Source organism: Bufo bufo, chromosome 7 (genome assembly GCF_905171765.1).
Source record: "Bufo bufo chromosome 7, aBufBuf1.1, whole genome shotgun sequence".
Taxonomy (NCBI): domain Eukaryota; kingdom Metazoa; phylum Chordata; class Amphibia; order Anura; family Bufonidae; genus Bufo; species Bufo bufo.
The window spans coordinates 65355234-65376296 of NC_053395.1; the positions used below are offsets into that span (position 1 = coordinate 65355234).

The 21063-nt window shown below is 41.1% G+C and overlaps 1 protein-coding gene and 1 long non-coding RNA gene across 2 annotated transcripts in view; both read left to right on the forward strand.

Annotated features, from left to right (window-relative positions):
* LOC121007476 overlaps positions 1-21063 on the forward strand; it is a 158949-nt gene that overhangs the window by 71963 nt on the left and 65923 nt on the right. The gene's annotated exons all lie outside the window — the stretch shown is intronic.
* EMP2 (epithelial membrane protein 2) overlaps positions 7344-21063 on the forward strand; it is a 70030-nt gene continuing 56310 nt past the window's right edge. The window contains exon 1 of the mRNA XM_040439413.1: positions 7344-7653. The gene's annotated coding sequence lies outside the window, so the exon portion shown is untranslated. The remainder of the gene's footprint in view (positions 7654-21063) is intronic.

Genomic DNA, 21063 nt, shown 5'->3' on the forward strand with positions numbered 1-21063 from the left:
TATGCCCCCCAAAATAGTGCCAATAAAACCGTACTCTCATTCCGCAAAAAATGAGCCCCTACCTAAGACAATCGGCTAAAAACTAAAATAAACCTGACTCTTAGACTATGGAGATACTAAAATGTTTTATTTTTTTGTTTAAAAAAGAATAATATAGTGTAAAACCTAAATAAATTTAAAAAAAGTAGACATATTAGGTATTGCCGCGTCCGTAAGAATCGTCTCTTTAAAAATACCCCATGACCTAACCCCTCAGATGAACACGGTCAGAAAAATAAAATAAAAACAGTGCAAAAATTTTTATTTTTTTGTCACCTTACATCACAAAAAGTGTAATAGCAAGCGATCAAAAACTCATATGCCCCCCCAAAATAGTGCCAATAAAACCGTCCTCTCATGCCGCAAAAAATGAGCCCCTACCTAAGATAATCAGCTAAAACAAAAAAAAACTGACTCAGACTATGGAGATACTAAAAAAAATGTTTTCTTTTTTAAAAAGAATAATATAGTGTAAAACCTAAATAAATAAATAAAATATAGACATATTATGTATCGCCGCGTCCATAAGAATCTGCTCTATAAAAATACCTCATGACCTAACTCCTCAGATGAATACTGTCAAAAAAATTACCTAAAATCGGTGCCAAAACAGCTATTTTCTGGAAAATTTTCCATTTTAATTCGTTTTTTTCCAGTACCAAAGCAACGGTTAACAGCCAAACAAAACGTAATATTTATTAGGCCTCCTGCACACGACCGTTTTTTTTCCCCGTTTACTGGCCGTTTTTTGCGTTCCGTATACGGTCCGTATACGGAACCATTCATTTCAATGGTTCCGCAAAAAAAACGGAATGTACTCTGTATGCATTCCATTTCAGTATTTCCGTTTTTCCGTTCCGTTTAAAGATAGAACATGTCCTATTATTGCCCGCAAATCACGTTCCATTGCTCCATTCAAGTCAATGGGTCCGCTTTTTTGCGGAACCATCTATTGAAAATGTTATGCCCAGCCCAATTTTATCTATATAATTACTGTACACTGTATATGCCATACGGAAAAATGGAACGGAAAAACGGAACAGAAACGGAAACACAACAGAAAAAAAAAACGGAACAACGGATCCGTGAAAAACGGACCGCAAAACACTGAAAAATACGGTCGTGTGCAGGAGGCCTTAGGCTACATTCACACGTCCGTGGTGTGTTGCGGACCCGCAAATTGCGGGTCCGCAACACACCAGCCCGTCACCCCCATAGAAATGCCTATTTTTGTCCGCAAGCTGCGGACAAGAATAGAACATGCTCTATCTTTTTGTGGAGCTGCGGACCCAAAATTGGGGCCGCGCTCCGCAATTGCGGCTGCAGACAGCACACTGTGTGCTGTCCGCATCCATTCCGTCCCCATAGAGAATGAATGGGTCCGCACCCATTCCGCAAAATTGCGGAAAAGATGCGGACCCATTTTGCGGATGTGTGAATGGAGCCTAACCCTGATTTTGCAGTTTACAGAAACACCCCATATGAGGTCGTAAACTGCTGTATGACCACACAGCGTAGACATATGGGGAATGTAAAGTAATAACTATTTTTGGAGGTATTACTATGTATTATAGAAGTAGAGAAATTGAAACTTGGAAATTTGCAAATGATTTTTTTTTTTACTCCATTTTACCAGTGTCATGAAGTACAATATGTGATGAAAAAACAATCTTAGAATGGCCTGGATATTTAAAAGCGTTTTAAAGTTATTCACACATAAAGTGACACTGGTCAGATTTGCAAAAAATGGGCTGGTCCTTAAGGTGAAATATGGCCCCTGCAAACTTTCTATTATGAAAAAGCATAACACATCTGATGGTGCAGTGTGTTTTTAAACACAATGTTTGTTAACACAGTCAACCAGTCAATGTATTTACTCATAGGCCACTTTCACATGAACATATTGATATCCATCCATATTCTAGCTCTGGTACACACACAGATTCCTGATGATATACCATCAGTATTGTCATCAGTATTGCTTCAGTATTTCATCTGTATTTTTATGCATATTCCTTCCGTACTGCATTTTTTATGCACTCCCATAGACTATAATGTGCTTATTTAGAATCAAATATGCACAAAACTTGAACATGCTGTGGATTTCAAATACTGACAGAAATTATACGCTCATGTGAATAGCCCTATTCATTAACATTGGCAGCGGATTATGGTACATGAAATCCAGCCCATATACGGATTGCAAATACGCTTGTGTGAAAGTGGCCATAGCTATATATGTCAGTGTCACATTATTTGCTATTGCTGTCACTGGGGTGAGAGTAGAGAAAGGGCAAAATTTCATTAAAAAACTGTAAAAAGAAATGACAAAAAGATATTTAAAAAAAAAAACTGAATCCTAGGAGACCTCAGAGAAGGAGATCAATTTTCAGGTCAGGAGACCAAATTTTAGCCCAGTTGGAGCATATATCATTAGTGTAGAATCGATGTGAGAAGGAATTGAATGTTTTGAAAACTTTGACCAATCGTACACAAAGTGCGCAGAGATCTGCCGGAGGGTGCATAGATCCGACCCTAATGTGCAACTAGCCTAACTTGTGTATATAAAGCGGGTCGTTTTCACTGTTACCTTGGAGTGCTGCCTCTTTTTTGGAAAGCTACAACCATTTTGATGACTGAATCGTCTAAGGCAGGGGTGCACAACCTGCGGCCCGCGGGCCGCATGCGGCCCCCAGAGCCATGGTTTGCGGCCCCCGCCCTGCTGGGCAGAAACACAGCTGAACCTGCAATCAGCTGTGTTTCTGCACAGAGCGCCGCACAGCAGATGGATCACAGGTTTTGCTTGTGCACTGTATCAGGAGCAGAAAGGGTCCCCGGCTATTAGTGAGAGCGGGGAAGCCGAGGAGAAGACAGAAGCGCTTTATTAGCGATTCTGCCTTCTCCTCTATGAGCGCTCTGCAGTGTAGACCCAGCGATCACGTGATCGCTGGGTGTCTCGGGAACAGAGGAGTGCTGCCCTGGTACAAAGCCTCCGCAGCAGGCTGGTTTCCCTGTAACTGGGGCTCCTTTGGATGCTCCAGTTACAGTGGAAAAAGTACAAAAAAAAATTCACTTATTGTCTCCCAAAGGTCTTTTAGTGACCTCTTGGCGACAAATTATGTGGTAAAAATATATTTTAAAAAAAGTAAAAAAATGATTAAAAAAAATTTGAAAACTAAATAAATAAAAAAAATAAAAAAAAAAGGAAAAAGTGCTTAATAAAAGAGTGTTCACTGTCCCACCACAGTCTTTTTATGAAAAAGTGCAAAATTTAAAAAAGTGACAGTGTCCCCCAAGGTCTTTTTATGACCTCTTGGGGGACATATTATGTAGCAGAAATAAAAAAATAAAAATTCATACATAAAAGAAAAGACACCCACACCAATCAAAACCGTCACCATTACCGCCCCATTCACGTGAAACTTTTCATATTATATAGCAAAATACACAAAATAGAGAACTAATTATAATAATTTATTTTGGCGTCAGTTTGCATATTTAAAGAATAAGGATAGTTTGAAAAAATATATACTTTTAAAAAACGTTTTGTACAGTTTCCCCCAAATAAAAACTGTTGCAAAAAATTATCTTGGTAGTCCAACAAATAAGATAGTTACAACCATTTGAACCACCACGCGCGCTAAATCACAAAAAAAGTGTCTGGTCATTAAGGCCTTTTCGGGCCTGGTCATTCAAGCGTTAACCAATAGGCGCCTTCCCCACTAGCAAGGTAATGTGCTTACTGGTTACTGCAGGACGGCCTATAACTGGATTGGCAGGAGATGTGATAACCAGTGAGCTCCGTCCTCTGCAGTGAAGGAAACCGCTGATTTATAAATAGGAGGCAGGATGGAAGGAAATGTCGCCACTTTTCTGGTAAAAATGATTTTTAACAAGTTCCTGCAGCATGGCCTCTGAAATAGAAAATTCATAATTACTTGCTCCACTCCGCTCTGGTCCTCTGCGCTGCCCCCGCTGCCTCCATCTTCCGGTTCCTGCTCTGTTTACACCTGACAGTGCATGGCCATGGTCACTTGCACGGCTCCAGTCAATGACTGGCTTCAGCAGTGACACGCTACTTGTGGCCACATCACCGCCTAAGCCAGTCATTGTCTGGAGTGGTGTATGACCATGTCCATGCACTGCCAGGTGTAAACAGCGGAGGCAGTTCGGAGAGGCGGGGAGCAGGTAAGTATGATGCTGGGTTCACACCTGAGTGTACCAAAGGAGCGCTCTGTATGCGCAATTTTATCGTGCGTTTACAGACGCGGCTCCGGCAACAAGCAACGCCCATTGTCGCGCGTTCCCGGAAGTCTATGTACGGGAACGAGTGACCATACGCCCCAAAGAAGTGTCTGTACTTCTTGGGGCGTAGGGCGTTTTGCAGCGCGTTCGTACGCGCTGTAAAACGCTCAGATGAGAACCATGCCCATAGGGGATCATTGGTTCTTGCCTGTTGAGCGTTTTATAGCGCGTAGGAACGCGCTGTAAAACGCTCAGGTGTGAACCCAGCCTAACTCTTCGGTTTCAGGGGCTATGCTGCAGCACGATATTTGGGACAATTACTGGGAACAAGTGTTCATAGGAGCGCTCATATCTTATATCTGGCCGGTATAATCGTGCAGCTGATCAGTTGATAAACAAGGAATCGCTCATTTGTCGGCTGATTTGCATATTTTATCAGGATGAAAGATGTCCGATTATCTGCAGCACGACTGTGGCAGTGATCACTCCTCCCCAGTCACTTTGCACTGGCTTGTGTAATAGGCAGATGAGCGCCGATCAACATTTTTTTAATTTGCGGCCCCTTGAAATAGAGCGATGTGACAATGCGGCCCACAGACCAAAAAAGGTTGTGCACCCCTGGTCTAAGGTCTGAGGATTATTTGCACCCGACTTCACCAGCTGAAGGACCCAGCTTCGCTCGGGTATATTTAATCTATTTAATTTAATTTAATGTTTGTGTATGTCGTTAAAAGATATCAACACTATCCACTATAACAGTGACATATACGGCACCCCACCCCCCAAATAGTGACCTCCACACAGTGTCCCGTCCATTAAAATTGGACCTCCACAGCAGCCCACCCCCTTAACTTTGACTTTTACAGCAGCCTTCTCCTTTAACAGTGACTTTCAAAGCATACCACCCCCTTGACAGTGACCTCCACAGGGGCCGGCCCCCTTAACAGTGGCCTTTACTGGATCGGAGGCATGTCCTTTTGAACTGCTCACTCTAAGACAGCAGCACTGTACTGTCTGAGTGTGAGCTGCAGGGAGAGGCACCCTCCCTCCCACCTCTGCAGCTGACAGAAGTTGATTTTTACCTTCATTTTTTCAATCTCTGTCAGCTGAGTGGAGGGGCGTGGCCTAGCCAGATCAAGGGCGTGGCTTAGCGGTACCTAGAAGTTGATTTTTAACTTCATTTTTTCAATCTCAGTCGGCTGAGTTGGAGGGGGCATGGCCTAACCAGTGCGGGGGTGTGTCCTTTTTAACAGCTCACTCTAAGACATCTGCACTGTGCTGTCTGAGTGTGAGCTACAGGGAGAAAGTCACCCTCCCTCCCACCCTTGCAGCTGATAGAAGTTGATTTTTACCTTCATTTTTTCAATCCCTGTTTGCTCAGGAGTGGGAGGAGGTGTGGCCTAACCAGATCAGAGGTGTGGCTTAGCAGGACCTTGGGGCGGAGTTTTAAGTCTTTTGTGGGTGGACACATTGTGGCAAGGGGCGTGTCTGGGCTCCTTCCTGCAAGAGTGACGCCCCTCTGGGCACCTTACTGGCTCATTTGCATACCAAATAAACTGGATTTTCAGAGGATAAAATAATCTATTGCTGGAACAAAGGCACATCTTGAAATAAGGTACTAAGTGTTATTAAGCCATGGCTTTACTGCAATAGCGATTATCCTGGTGACAGATTTCCTTAAAGCTCACCTACAGCAGTGAAGATAAATGGCTGGGTTGTTATGGAAACCTGGAGTAAAACTGTGTATGTGGAGACTGGAGGACCTGCAAGCTTCTATTGGCTGATAAGGGTCATGTGACCAAGCGTCTACTGGCTAATGCATTTTTTGGGAATATCTTAGGAACGTCTTAGGCTCCATTCACACGTCCGCAAAATGTGTCCGCATCCGTTCCGCAATTTTGCGGAACGGGTGCGGACCCATTCATTCTCTATGGGGACGGAATGGATGCGGACAGCACACAGTGTGCTGTCTGCAGCCACAATTGCGGAGCGCGGTCCCGATTTTGGGTCCGCAGCTCCGCAAAAAGATAGAGCATGTCCTATTTTTGTCCACAGCTTGCGGACAAGAATAGGCATTTCTATAGAGGTGCCGGGCTGGTGTGTTGCGGACCCGCAATTTGCGGGTCCGCAACACACCACGGACGTGTGAATGTAGCCTTAGAGAGCTGAGACCTGATCTAAAACCTTCCTGAACACCTGATGTACCTGTCTGCCAAATTTCGTGATTGTAAATGCGACGGTGCGGATTCCTTTAGCAGACATACACACACACATACACTTAGCTTTATATATATATATATATATATATATATACAAACACACAGAATATGTCTGCCTTTAAGTTTTTGAGTCTAGGGACATGCTACACATATATGAGAATTTCCATGTATATATGCCAAAATTTGAACTACAATATGTAAACCTTGTTATCTAACTATAAATAATGAAAGTTGAATACCCTGCAGCCAGATAAGTGCTATAAAATGGTCAGTTTTGATCATAAAACTATATTTGGCAATTTTTATTTGTTGCAGATTATGCAATATTTAGTAAGTATTTTATTTTTGCAAGTTACTTAAAAACCTTTCATAAGCACATAATGTGACCTATCTCCCCCTATCTCTTCTGTCTAATGAATTATAAGTCAATGTGAAAACATCCATGTCACAGAGACCTGTTTGTTATTTTTCCTAGTCTATCAATCCGTGACCAGCAGTGATATTTCTTGCTCAGATTTCCACATGTGATACCAAGATGTTTCTGGAGGAAGAAAGTGATTCGGATAAACATTTGCAAACTTACTGTACAGTGGAAATTCCACCCTGAAAGTACAACTACCCCTCTATCTACTACGTGGCGCAGATTTTGAGCATAAAGCTTCAATATCTCTTTGTAGGTGGCAGTGCCAGAGCAAAAACAAATACTTGAGCCTTCTGACTGCAGATTGGATGTGTGTGTGTGTGTGTCTTCTCTCCATGTGTTTTGCTTTGTAAGGGTGGAGTTTTATTTGGCTACCTCGTGATCCTACGTGTTTTAGGTTGAAAGATAGGTCTGGGTGCATTTTTTGAATTTGAGCTCTCCTGTGGGGTAGGAAAAAGATCCTCTTGCAAGTTTTTTTTTTTTTTTTTGCAGCTTTCTTTATATAGACAGAGTGGAATCTATATGGTTTTCTCCACACCCATCTTACGTGTGATCTCATAATCCAGGCATAGGAGAGAAGGGGAGGGAACTGGTGTGGTGTGAGGGAGAGGTTCAAAACAAGTTCCAGATTCATACAAACTAGCTGCTGTGCTCTACTTCTAGAGTTGCCTGTTCTGCAAAATCTGCAAGGACCTATCCCCTACACAAGAGAAGTTTCCAAGAGTACAAGTGAGTAAAGCTTCATTTTTATTCAGCAAGGAACTCAACAGGAGGCACCTTGGCTGTAAGTAGAGTCTGAGGGAACATCTGCTTGTTTGTTCCTGGTGGAATGTTTACTTAGAATGTTAGTAAAGCTGCAGGACAAGGGGGGAACCATGGAAACCTTTCTTATTCCTGTTACAATCTTCACCTATTACTGCTCCTTTAAGTGACTTCTTTTGCTTTTGTAGGTATATAGTTACATAGGTTGAAAAAAGACACATTTCAATATTTTACTAGTGGCACAAAGCTAGTTGCTGGTCATCGGTCTGTCCTACTTTCCACAGGCAACTTTTAATGTATTTGTAAACCGAAACCTCCTGTTCTTTGTCGTTACCTTGTGAGCACTAGATGCAAGGGGGGGTCGTGAGAAGTAAGCACATGCTAAGCCCTAAGGGTCTTTCTTTGTTATTCGGGCAGTTTACTTTCAAAGATCACCTTAGTCCTTTGCAGTTGTTGAAGTACACTTCTGATCTATCTCCTCCGATGCCTCAGGGACTCGGGGAGGGGTGATTGCCTATTGAGGAATGTGCCTGAGGATAGCTGCTGTGCTCATTGCAATTTCAACCTGAAGTCAAACTCTGTACAAAGTAAGTCTAAAAGTGACACTTTGTGAAAAATTAGACACGTGGACAAAACTGATCTTAACCTTTTTTTGGGGGGATCTAACACTTGACTTGCTTCTATAGCTTATTTTTTTAAACCATCCCAAGCTCCCTCCATCTTCGTCATATAGGTGTGGCTGTTCCCTTATTTTTTAATTTTTTTTTCTCATTTGAGGAAAATGTTCCACCTAGTGGTGCATAATGTTTTGCTCGCTGGTTACCAATAGCAGATTTTGGAAAAACGACTGTACACATCTATCTGCTGGGACAATTGCATGAGTTTCCTAGGTTTTAATATCATTCAAAGCGCTAGAAATGATTGTATAACTTGTTCCCTTTAAACCAGTTCCCTTTATCACTGTAATGACAGTGTTTCCTAACCAGGGTTCCCTGAAACCATGTCATTCCTCAGAACCTGGTAAGGGTTTTCCCGGAAGAAAGCAAGATGGACAGCACACTTTGGCACAGTTATGTCCTTCCTTCCACATCACTAAGGCCCCTTTCACACGGGCGAGTATTCCACGCGGATGCGATGCGTGAGTTGAACGCATTGCACCCGCACTGAATCATGACCTATTCATTTCTATGGGGCTGTGCACACGAGCGGTGATTTTCACGCATCACTTGTGCGTTGCGTGAAAATCGCAGCATGCTCCTCTTTGTGCGTTTTTCACGTAACGCAGGCCCCATAGAAATGAATGGGGTTGCGTGAAAATCGCAAGCAAGTACGGATGCGGTGCGATTTTCACGCACAGTTGCTAGGAGACGATCGGGATGGGGACCCGATCATTATTATTTTCCCTTATAACATGGTTATAAGGGAAAATAATAGCATTCTGAATACAGAATGCATAGTACAATAGGGCTGGAGGGGTTAAAAAAATAAAATAAAAAATTAAACTCACCTTAGTCCACTTGATCGTGCAGCCGGGCTTCTCTTCTGTCTTCTTCTTTGCTGATTGCAGGAAAAGGACCTGTGGTGATGTCACTCCGGTCATCACATGATCCATTACATGATCTTTTACCATGGTGATGGATCATATGAAGGACCATGTGATGACCGGAGTGACGTCACCACAGGTCCTTTTCCTGTAATCAGCAAAGAAGGAGACAGAAGAGATGCCGGCTGCGCAATCAAGTGGACTAAGGTGAGTTTAATTATTTTTTTTATTTTTTTTTAACCCCTCCAGCCCTATTTTACTATGCATTCTGTATTCAGAATGCTATTATTTTCCCTTATAACCATGTTATAAGGGAAAATAATACAATCTACAGAACACCGATCCCAAGTTTGGGTACCAAACATGCGCGATTTTTCTCACGCGAGTGCAAAACGCATTACAATGTTTTGCACACGCGCGGAAAAATCACGCATGTTCCCGCAACGCACCCGCACCTTTTCCCGCAACGCCCGTGTGAAAGAGGCCTAAAGGAACGTCCTCCTCAGACCTGTTGGGGGCATCCCAACCATAGACCAGATATCAATCATAGGACAATAAAACTCCTATGTTCTATTTGTGTATAAATATGTGACTTATCAGACATGGTCTTGATACCATGCTAGATTGAAGAGGCCTAAGTAGTCCTGAAAGCTTGCTGTTTCTTATCATCTTATCAGTTAGCTATGAAAACCTATGAATGACTTGGGACTCTCAATTTTTATCTTTTGGATCAACAGCAGCCACTCTTACAGACATCAATCGCAGACTGTTTGTAGATGCTTGTCATGGGCATAGACAAGGCAGTCAACAAATCTCAGCCAAAATTTTAACTTCTAGAATGAATTACCCCCACACCAGGCGTCGGTGCACTATGCCTTTTTTTTTACTGGAAGCCAATGGCAGATGTATGCAAAAGTATAGATATATTGTTAGATCACCTAAGACAAAATTCAAAACTTACCTATACCTCAAACATGATGTGAATGGAGCCTTATTCTATTCATTGTATTTTTTTATGCATGATAAAATGTACTTAGGTGATTGTATTTACAGGATGACTGTAAATCCAAAGAGTAATTAATAAGAGATGGCGATGTTTTAGAACTAGTTGGCTAATTCCTCTTGGGCACAGTCATGCAGACCTTAGAGCCAGGAAGAACGTTTTTGCTTTCTTTCTTAAACGTCCCTTTTTATGCAGGTTTTAGCACATTAGTAACTCGACTCCTGGGATCTGCAGGGCTACTAAATTGTTTTTTCAGCAAAAGTGACCTGACATCTTGTAGGTGACCTTATCATTGTTCTGTGTAGAAAACATAAAATAAACTTCCTTTGCATGCAATAAATATACTAGATGGTTGTTTCTTCTACATGTACACAGTTAATTGAAGTCAGAGACTTCCTGATAATCTAGTTGTGTTCAGAAGATGTTTGCTAGGTTTTCCTGTACAGACAAGTTTGAAAATACTTGGAGGTGGCTGAGAACGTTCGCATTCTCTTGTATATGCATTTTATGAATGCATCTGCTTGACATGACATATCATGTTTTTCGACTCACGATTGGCTTCCTAAATAGCTCCATAAACAGTTTTTTTGTAAAGGATTTGAGCTTCATCTGGGAGGAATATGACAGTTTTAGTACATTTGTGTAGTTTTATTCGATTTTTGACATTGAAATGTATGAGAATTCTTTCATTTATGTCTAAGTTTCAGCAAGAAAAACTACTTCAATTAAAACACTGAGCCCATGTTTACGAGAGCTGCATTCAAGGTAAGGCTACTTTCACACTCTCGTTTGGTGCAGATCCGTCATGGATCTGCACAGACGGATCAGCACCTATAATTCAACCGCTTGCATCCGTTCAGAACGGATCCGTTTGAATTATCTTTAACATTGCCAGAACGATCGTCTTGAACACCATTGTAAAGTCAATGGGGGACGGATACGTTTTTTATTGTGCCAAATTGTGTCAGTGAAAACGGATTTGTCCCCATTGACTTACATTGTGTGTCAGGACGTATCCGTTTGGCTCAGTTTCGTCAGACGGACACCAAAACGCTGTAAGCAGCGTTTTGGTGTCCGCCTCCAAAGCCAAGTGGAATAGAGGCGGAACGGAGCCAAACTGATGCATTCTGAGCGGATCCTTTTCCATTCAGAATGCATTAGGGCAAAACTGATCCGTTTTGGACCGCTTGTGAGAGCCCTGAAACGGATCTCACAAGCGGAAACCAAAACGCCAGTGTGAAAGTAGCCTAAGCTGATCTCTGAAGGTCTTGCTCTTTAAGCAGACTGGTCTACAAGAGATGGGTCCTTATAAGACAAATGGAAAGGATTTGGTAACATGATTTCACACTGCACCTGATGAAGTCATAAAAAGCCAAACACATTAAAATCTTTAAAAATGTAAAAAGCTTAGCATGTTGTTGCATTTTTTTTTCCATATCAACACATATGACACATTAGTATTATTATTTATTAAAGCACCATTCATTCCATGGCGCTGTACATATGAAAAGTGTTGTACATACGTAAAACAGACCAAGGACAATAAGCATGAACAAGGCGAGTTACAAACTGGCATAGAAGGAGAGATGACCGTGAGAGTTTACGATCTACAAGGGATGAGGCAAGGATACAGTAGGTGCAGATAGAAGCTGGTCATACGGTAGTATAGTGGCCACAGGGTTACTGTAGGTTATAGGCTTGTGTGAAGAGGTGGGTTTTCAGGTTTCTTTTGAAGGTTTCCACAGTGGGGGTGAGAGTCTAATATGTTGGGGTACAGCATTCCAGAGTATAGGGGATGCACCGGAGAAATCTTGGAGGCAATTGTGGGAAGAGCAGGTAAACGGAGAGTAGAGAAGGCGGTCTTGAGTGGCATTAATTAATTATTCTTAGCGCACGGTGCATCACTGGTTAGAACTTCTCCCATGGGTGTTGTCCTATTGAGGCAGACAGTTATGGGACTATAAAAAGGAGCCCATAATCAGCCTTGCCCATAATCAATGTGAACCTGCACAGGACTACTTCTCCGTAAGCTTGATTAGCAAATCAGGAAAGAGACTATTCTCTGTGGGAGAGAGGCGAACAAGATTCAAGTCCTCTTGCCCTTTGATGAGAGGTTGCAGTTGTATGTACTAGGACCAGGGGGGATGTTGAATATCTCTTGCTTCTTCTCTTTTGTGTATACCCCTGAGGTTGCATCAGTGGTTACATGGGCTGATTCCAAACAGTGTGCCACCAGCATAGTGTTTGTATGGTGCCCCATTCTTGGCATTTTTCAGGGCACTTCATATTCCTACCAAGTACAAAAAATACTATAATATTATGCTCATGTCATTTCTCGTAGTGTATACTTGTAATTAGGAAGAAGCTCTACTGGGGTGGGGTTTGATGCGAATGAATACATTCGCTGTAAAGGGCTGAGATATGAGAGTAATTATGCACCAGGTATATCACATTCAGACCTGTTTTGCTAGTCTTTATGAATACATTTTCACTCATGTGATCTATTGCTTTAAACAGAATAACAGGTGTACTGCCTTCATATCTTCACACAATGGAGTATATACTATGATTACTAAAAAATGCTCAGTCTCAAAATCAAAGCCAAATGGCAACATTTTCCTTGGGGCTGAAATTCTCAAAATTCCATCTACACTCACTCATCCCTTACCATCGACAGACTGTCACAGTAGTAGGTCACTGGCTACACACTCGCTGTAAAATTGGCAAGTTCTATAGTCAGTAAAGGAAGGCAGCTACTTTTATAACAAGTAAAAAATTGTCCATCCCCCACAGTTTTGGGGGGATTTCACATTGTGATGGATATATGGTTCCTGTAGACACTGTCATGGTTGGTCTTCACTGTCAAACAACCTAGGCTGATGATCATAAAATAGTAATAAGAAAATCCTTATACACAGCTTAGGGTCACACTAGTCCACCAGAGTATATAATCGCTTAGATGTAGGGTGGCCTATGAGAAGAGGCACTTTCATCTGAAAGGTCAAAGTTGATGGGAATGGAAAATAGGCTACCTGTTGACGCCATCAGGTACTAGTAGAAATTACTTTACTGGATGGAAACTTAATTGCTCTATTAGTCCATGAAAAATTATGAATAATTGCCTATGGCTTTTACAGAGTCGCCTTAATACTATTATTCTGATTAGTTCCAAATTTGCTGGGATTTATCCTGGGCCTTTAAGCCAGGCTTGAAGTTATTCTTAGTATGGTATGTCTGGCCATCAAATACTTTTCTGTTTATGCACGTGGGCGTTTTACAGCTCTACAAGGTGAGTTGTATGGAGCAACACTATAGCACCCAAATAAATCTATGTGACCATGCTGTACCTCCAATTTCCAAAATTGTGGGAATACTTTATATTACGAAATAAATATTGGTAATGCAGCACTGTATAATATCTTTAGTCAGATGCAAAAGTTTCCAAGACTTTTACCCAAAGGTCTATAAATTGTAATATTCAAAGGTAATCAAAGTGGCTCTCCCAGGAGTCCTGTGAAATCCGAATTTTTTTCATCCATTGTTCCTAACAGCAACGTTTCAGCTCCTCTTTTGAGCCGTTTTCAAGCTTGAACAATAGGTGAATAAATTCCACTGATTTCACTGGAATATTACCTTGCACTGTATTACAGAGGTATTCTCCAAGTTCCCAACAAGCATATCTCCAAAATACAGTGCAGTACTTCAGTATAGTGAAATGAAGTTGAGTAAATGGATAGGGGGCACTCGACTATCTGGAACCAATGGATAGTCAATACAATATTGTGATTGTATTATAATGAATTTAATCAATCAATAGCAATTATAAAATATAACTTCAACCACTTTAAATCACATTATTAAAAAGGCGCCATGTTAAATTACATATATCATCTACATAAAACATTGATAAAATAAAATAAAACACTAAATAGGAAGCACAAAACACTATGTTTGCAGATAAAACAACTACTCGGCAGACTCCAGATGGTACCAGTATCACCCAATAGTGGGCAGATGGGAGATCACTACAGCTTGCCTCACACTATAGCGATAATGGATGAGTAAATTTCAGTCCCCAATAGCACACTTGATTGTATGGGTAAATACCGGTCCACGATGATCAATAGTACAGTCTGAAAGAAGAGGGTCAACAGCACTATATGGCTGCAAGGTATTGATATTCACCCCCAATGTGTAGTTGTAAACTGCTACCCAAGGTTCTGGTGTAGCGTTCCGCCAAATATATCAGGCTCCGTATGGTACAGACAATCGTGTAGGGCATCAGCAGGTAAATATGTACAACATTCAGTACATTACCCCTCCAGACGCCACACGTTATGATTCAGCACAACAATCCTGGCGTCTTGATCGCATGGAGACCGGAGCTTTCTTAAGAGGACTGAATCATAACGTGTGGCGTCTGGAGGGGTAATGTACTGAATGTTGTACATATTCACCCGTTGATGCCCTACACGATTGTCTGTACCATACGGAGCCTGATATATTTGGCGGAACGCTACACCAGAACCTTGGGTAGCAGTTTACAACTACACATTGGGGGTGAATATCAATACCTTGCAGCCATATAGTGCTGTTGACCCTCTTCTTTCAGACTGTACTATTGATCATCGTGGACCGGTATTTACCCATACAATCAAGTGTGCTATTGGGGACTGAAATTTACTCATCCATTATCGCTATAGTGTGAGGCAAGCTGTAGTGATCTCCCATCTGCCCACTATTGGGTGATACTGGTACCATCTGGAGTCTGCCGAGTAGTTGTTTTATCTGCAAACATAGTGTTTTGTGCTTCCTATTTAGTGTTTTATTTTATCAATGTTTTATGTAGATGATATATGTAATTTAACATGGCGCCTTTTTAATAATGTGATTTAAAGTGGTTGAAGTTATATTTTATATATTATATTTTATAATTGCTATTGATTGATTAAATTCATTATAATACAATCACAATATTGTATTGACTATCCATTAGTTCCAGATAGTCAAGTGCCCCCTATCCATTTACTCAACTTTTTTTCTCTTATTGCGACCAAGGGTAGGCCGCAAGGGTTGTGCACCGTATCCAGGTGATAAAGGAGGTCTGAGCCACTGTACTATATACTTTTCCTCTAATAGTGAAATGAAGTGCCTAAGATTCTGTAAAGGCCATGTGTATATGGCTCTACCATGTGCATGGTGCCTTAGCTTGAATTAAATGTTACCTCTACCTGGTTCAGCTTGACATCTTATGCAAAATCAGCTGCACTACCTTACTCCACATGTAACTTTTTATAGAAATATATAGAAAAGAATTAACATGCATAAATAGTTACATAAGTATGTTATGAAACTTCATACTTCTCTGTATGCGTTTGATGAAATACACCTACAGTGTGTAGTAGTGAGTCATAGCAGTGTAAGGGAAGTTATGAATGAGCCATGAGAGACAATGATTAGCTTTAGATTTCCCCCTTGGCTTAGTAATGAATGTGGGTTTATCCTTAGAGGTTAGCAGAATTTTATCACAATTCCTTTTGGCATCTGTTCAAGTCTGAGTGATGATTCCCAGGCTCATTCAACACCACTTTTTCCTTGTGCTCAGATTTCCTACAAGCATGTGGATGTACCTTATAAAATGACTAGAAAGATGATATTGAGCTTTTACTACTGTTCCGCGTTATGTCTGCTTTGTTTTATACAGTGCTTTTTAAAATAACATTAGAGATAGTTTATTGACATTTTATTTATTTGTTATACCTAGTGCAGGGCCTGAGGGATGATCATGCCTGACCCTGACTTCTCCTAAAGTCAATCAAAGTGCAGAGGGTGTGGCAGTTGCAGAGAGGGCAGAGCCTCTAGGTGTAATAGCAACACCTCAGTTGCTCCTAGTGGTGCATTTGCATATATGAAAACTTAACTTAATTTTTCTCAGTACTCCGAGCACATATGAACATGGTACCAACACAGATGCCTTCAGCTGCCAATCGTACATGCAACAGGTCACCCAGTTTCATAGGAACAAATATGCTGACAGATGCCCTTTAGGTCCTGAACAAGGCATACCACAGTTTTAGGCTGGCCTTACACTTCAGATGCACGTTGGTAAAATGCTCAGCTTTCTGTCCTGACCCCCATTCCCCACATGAACCTACATTTTGAGCTGAGTATGCATGTGTTCTGAACAGAGATAGGGGGCGAAAGACACTCCTAGATAACTTTCTCTGGTAGAAGCTTATATCTCAACAGCAATGGCCTGGGCATGTTGAGCCTGATCCTTCTCTCCCTCAAAGTCTTCCATTTTGAGAAGTCCCGAAATTTGTGGGTTTGGCCAAACATACATTTGATGTCCATACCAGTTTTAGTCTTGGAGTGTTACTTTTACAACTTTTTACAGGACAGGAGCTTGTGTTTTGTATTGAGCTATTGCCATATACGTTTTTAGTGGTAGCTCAATATCAGAGTTTTTCATATGAGAAGAGAAATCGTAACTAAAAGGGTGGACAGTGGGAGTATTTGGGCTAAACAAATGTAATGAATACATCACAGCAACTTCCATTAAGTGTCATTATCAGGCCATGATAGTGTTGTCACTTGTATTGATATACACTTGTGCTCATTGTCAGATCACACTAATGAGACCCAAGCAGTCAGATATATTCTTGATATACTGAGCTAGTTTGGTTACTCTCAGAGGCAAGCAAAATGAAAAAATATCTGTCTATGCTTGATGCTAATGTATACCAAGCTCTGTGATGTAATGGAGAGGACTGCTAAGTGCTTCAGCACGCTGAACCTTTGCGGGTTTATTACAGGGGAATGCCAGTAGGTGGTAAAATATTCTAAATCCAGAGTTGGACTGGGTTTCCTTGGGCCCACCTGAGGAAATTATTTACAGGGCCCAAAGTCTAATAGGTTTTGATTCTAAGAAATAGACCATAAGAAATTGACACCAAAGCTCTAAATGGGTTTTTCCCCTGGACTTTTGGGACCAACTATAGTATGACAGCTTGAGCTCACTGGACGATCCTCTGGTTCTCTGGTGGGCCAGTCTGATGCTGTCTATATCTGTGTCTTTTGAGCTATTACAGTAGTTTAAAGGGATTTTCCATAGTGACCGACTCCCTTTTAAAGGGTCTATGACTGGTGAATTTGTTGGTAATTTTGTGAAAATATAGTTCCCTCTATATTGTATAAAGTCTGAATACTGTAGCATCTGTGCAATGATGTAGTTGATAATCAAGGTTTATTATAGAGACCAGGAAACTGTAACCATGATTTAACTGACTGTCGAACAAATCTATGAATCCCTTGGTCATTTGAAATTAGGCATCAAATGACCCTTTCCCTGTAAGATATTAGTACTGTCAGAATTTGGGATGGTTCTTGTGGTGTTATGTGATATGACAAAATGTTTATATGAGTACAGCTAACTAATGGAAAGGTTATGACGGCTACAGTTGTTTTTGGAAGGCGGTTGTTAGATCTTCCATTAGGGGTTTGCATTTTGATTTATAGCTTCTTGAGATTGTAATGCTTTCCGCATATTGTTCTGATTGGTTTGTCCACTTTCACTCCTCAGGAAGGAAATATGGCGTACACTTGTTGTGGGTAGATTTGTTTAGGTTACATGCAATTTGCTACATCCTGCTTTTTTCATCTCGTAAGACCTTAACAGAGCTCAGCTTGTATCCCTCTTGAAGGGTCACTCTACATAATAGACCTGCCAGTTCTATTATCTTCTCACACTAGATATGAAATGGATACAGGGATTTAGAAGACATGTCAAGGCCAGAAGGTGAATATTATGATTGACACTGATGGTAATATTTATGGATTCTTGCCCTATAATTTAGATTTTTGAATTTAAGGTTAGGTATACACATCAGTTTGCAGATGTTTCAAGCATTTTTTTTTTTAATCTGTCATCCACTCAATTCAATAGCAAAAGAAAAACAGATCACATTGCGATTGATTAAGATTGACAAGTGACAATCTTTATTTATGGCTCGGAAGTGGTGTAGCTACGGCAACCAATCATTGACTGTAGAAGTGACCTCAATAAGGTCAAAAAAATCACCACTATGTTCAGTGATTGGCTGTCATAGTCACATATCAGGACGTCACGTCATCCCTGCAGCTGTGTAAATAATTAACATCTAGGGATCAAGGGAGGATTTTAATAATAACGTTAAAAAATTTTGTTGTTTTTAATGGAAACACAGTTTTTTGGGGAATTTTAAAGGGTTTACTATTGTCAGCCTATTTTAGGCTTTTAGAGTTCAGCAAAGGTGCAACATTTTAAAAGGAAGATGGAGAAGACTTTACCAAGAGTTAGACTTGGTTTACACTTAGGTCAGTGGTGTTCTCCTGGGTTGATGATAGCCCAGAGAACCCTAGTAAAGTCAATGGGGCCCATTGGATTTGGTAATATCTGGTATAAATCTTACAGCTCTGTTATAAACAGAAGTGATGAATCTAGTGTGAGCATATGAAATAAACATTAATAAGGAAGGTGCACTACTGTGTATGCAAACAAACAAGTCTGACTAAACCCTCAAACTGGTGTTAAAATTGAGAATTTAGCCAATATATCCTTATATGAAGGACATATCTGAGCCCGAGCACCGTGCCGAGGTATCTCAAGTAGCTCGGGACCTAACGCTAGCCTACCTGTGCCGTATGGGCAATACCAGGAGCCAGTGGGCAAATTACAGGAGCGTAAGGTCCGACTCACAGACAACTCGCCAGTTACCTTCAGCATGCAGCCATGCCTACAATGGGAGGAGGGAGGAGGCTGTGAGTCCCACTCAAGCCAAGGCCTCACAGATGCACCTAAATGTTGCCTGTGGATGAAAATCAGGCACATTTAAATATGGAGTTTATATACCGCCAAACATATCTATATACAAACTACAAAAAATGGCGTGGTGCCAAAAGGCAGGAAGTGCTCAACTCCATATGCAGTTGTGTAGGATGTCTTTTTGTGGTACTTGTGGTCCGCTGCGGGCATCCTCCAATGTATGCATTTTTGCTGGGGATCGCCATTAGCAATAGGCCACAAGTGCAGGATCTGCTCTCCTGGGTATAGATGCACAACTGCATATGGGGTTGAGCACTTCCTGCCTTTTGACACTACGCCATTTTTTTGTAGTGTGAGCATCGCCTAAATGAGTCCAAACAAGCACAAACTGAAAATTCAGCTTTTTTCAAACCTATGAAGCTCTGCTGGCTCCTGCCTGAGCTGACTATAATGCAATGATGCAAGAAAATTTAAACTAGAACCTTCAGAATCACAGGTGCATATCCATGAAGCAAACATAATTACAAAAAAACAAAATGGCTGCACACCATTAGATATACAAACAATAGACCTAAGAAATGGGGGTCATTCTAGATAAAAGTGGTACAATACTGACTATAAATGAATAATGGAAGCTCTTAGCGCACATACGTGTCGGGCCCATCTACCAGGCGTCAAGGTGGCTTCCGCAGATGGGTTTGTTGTTATAATGCAATGATGCCATCAGCAACCTACAAGTCTATTTAGGAAAAACAATTCTGTTTCACTCAATTACAATTAAAAATGACCAGGAAATAACCCTACTGCCATGGTGACTTTTAAAGCAGTTCTGAGATCGGGAATCCCTTGTCATACGTGTAGCCTTGATCTAAGGGATAAAGAATCTCCAATGTCACCATTGCACTGGTTCCAACACTAATCTCCCTTTTCCTCCACTTCCGATGCCTGCTGGACTGGAAGTGTGACCTGCCATCTACATGCCCTTCATCGCTGCTGACCCATCAGTGGTGGAAGCGGTTATGTGCTGAGTCGGCACACATAACTGCTGAGTCCATTGATTGGCTGGCAGCGGTAACGTGTGTGTGTGTGTGTGTCTAGACGTAAAATCACATTTATGGCCCAGTGGCAACCAGAAGAGGAGGAGAAAGGAGCTTGGCATTGGAACAAAAGTTCCCAGTCTTGCAAAAACCCCTTTAAATACAGTGTAGTCACCAACACAAGAAGTCTTTAAATCTTTAGCACCTGGGAAGGATGTTTTATGACACTTAGAATAGGGATAATAAATGCACAGTTGCACGGAAAGCTATTTTATTCTTCTTAGAAACTGGAAGATTGGGTTGTGAGTGTAATTAGGCTTTCAAATATATAGGCCCACCTAGGATGGCCAAAGAATCTCTTTACAGATCATCTGTAAATTTCATCTTACTCCTGTCCATGGGCTGCGGCTTCAGTATAGCTCTATACAAGTAAATAGGACAACTCATCCACAGGAGTAGTGCCACGTCTGGGAAATAAAATAAGTAATTTTTCCTAATTTTGTACATCCCCCTTTAATCATAACCAATCATATAAATGTACTATACATCCCGTATATCACTTGTCTTTTACAGTCTCATTAATTTTGAAACAGATATTACATGCTGGGTATGACATTCACTTCATGAAGTTCCTCACAATCCGGGTGTGTCTGTCTCGCACTATCCCCAGTGGCCGACTGACTACAAGACTTGTTTTGTTTCTTGTGATTCAATATGGCACAGCTGGAATCTGTATAAATGAACAGAGATGTCTGTTAAACACATGAACTTAATCTGTTTCTCAGATATCTGGAGCTAGAGACCAGAGGCGGGCAGGAAACACAATCACTGCTTTTGTGATCTGACTATAAAGTATAAAACTTTCTCAGAACTTTGTGAGAAAATACTTTTTGCGTAATTTGCTGCTCAAGGGAGCACAAGCTAATCTATCTATATATCAGTCTATATATACTGACAAGCTAGTATATGTATTACTATTCAATGTATAAAT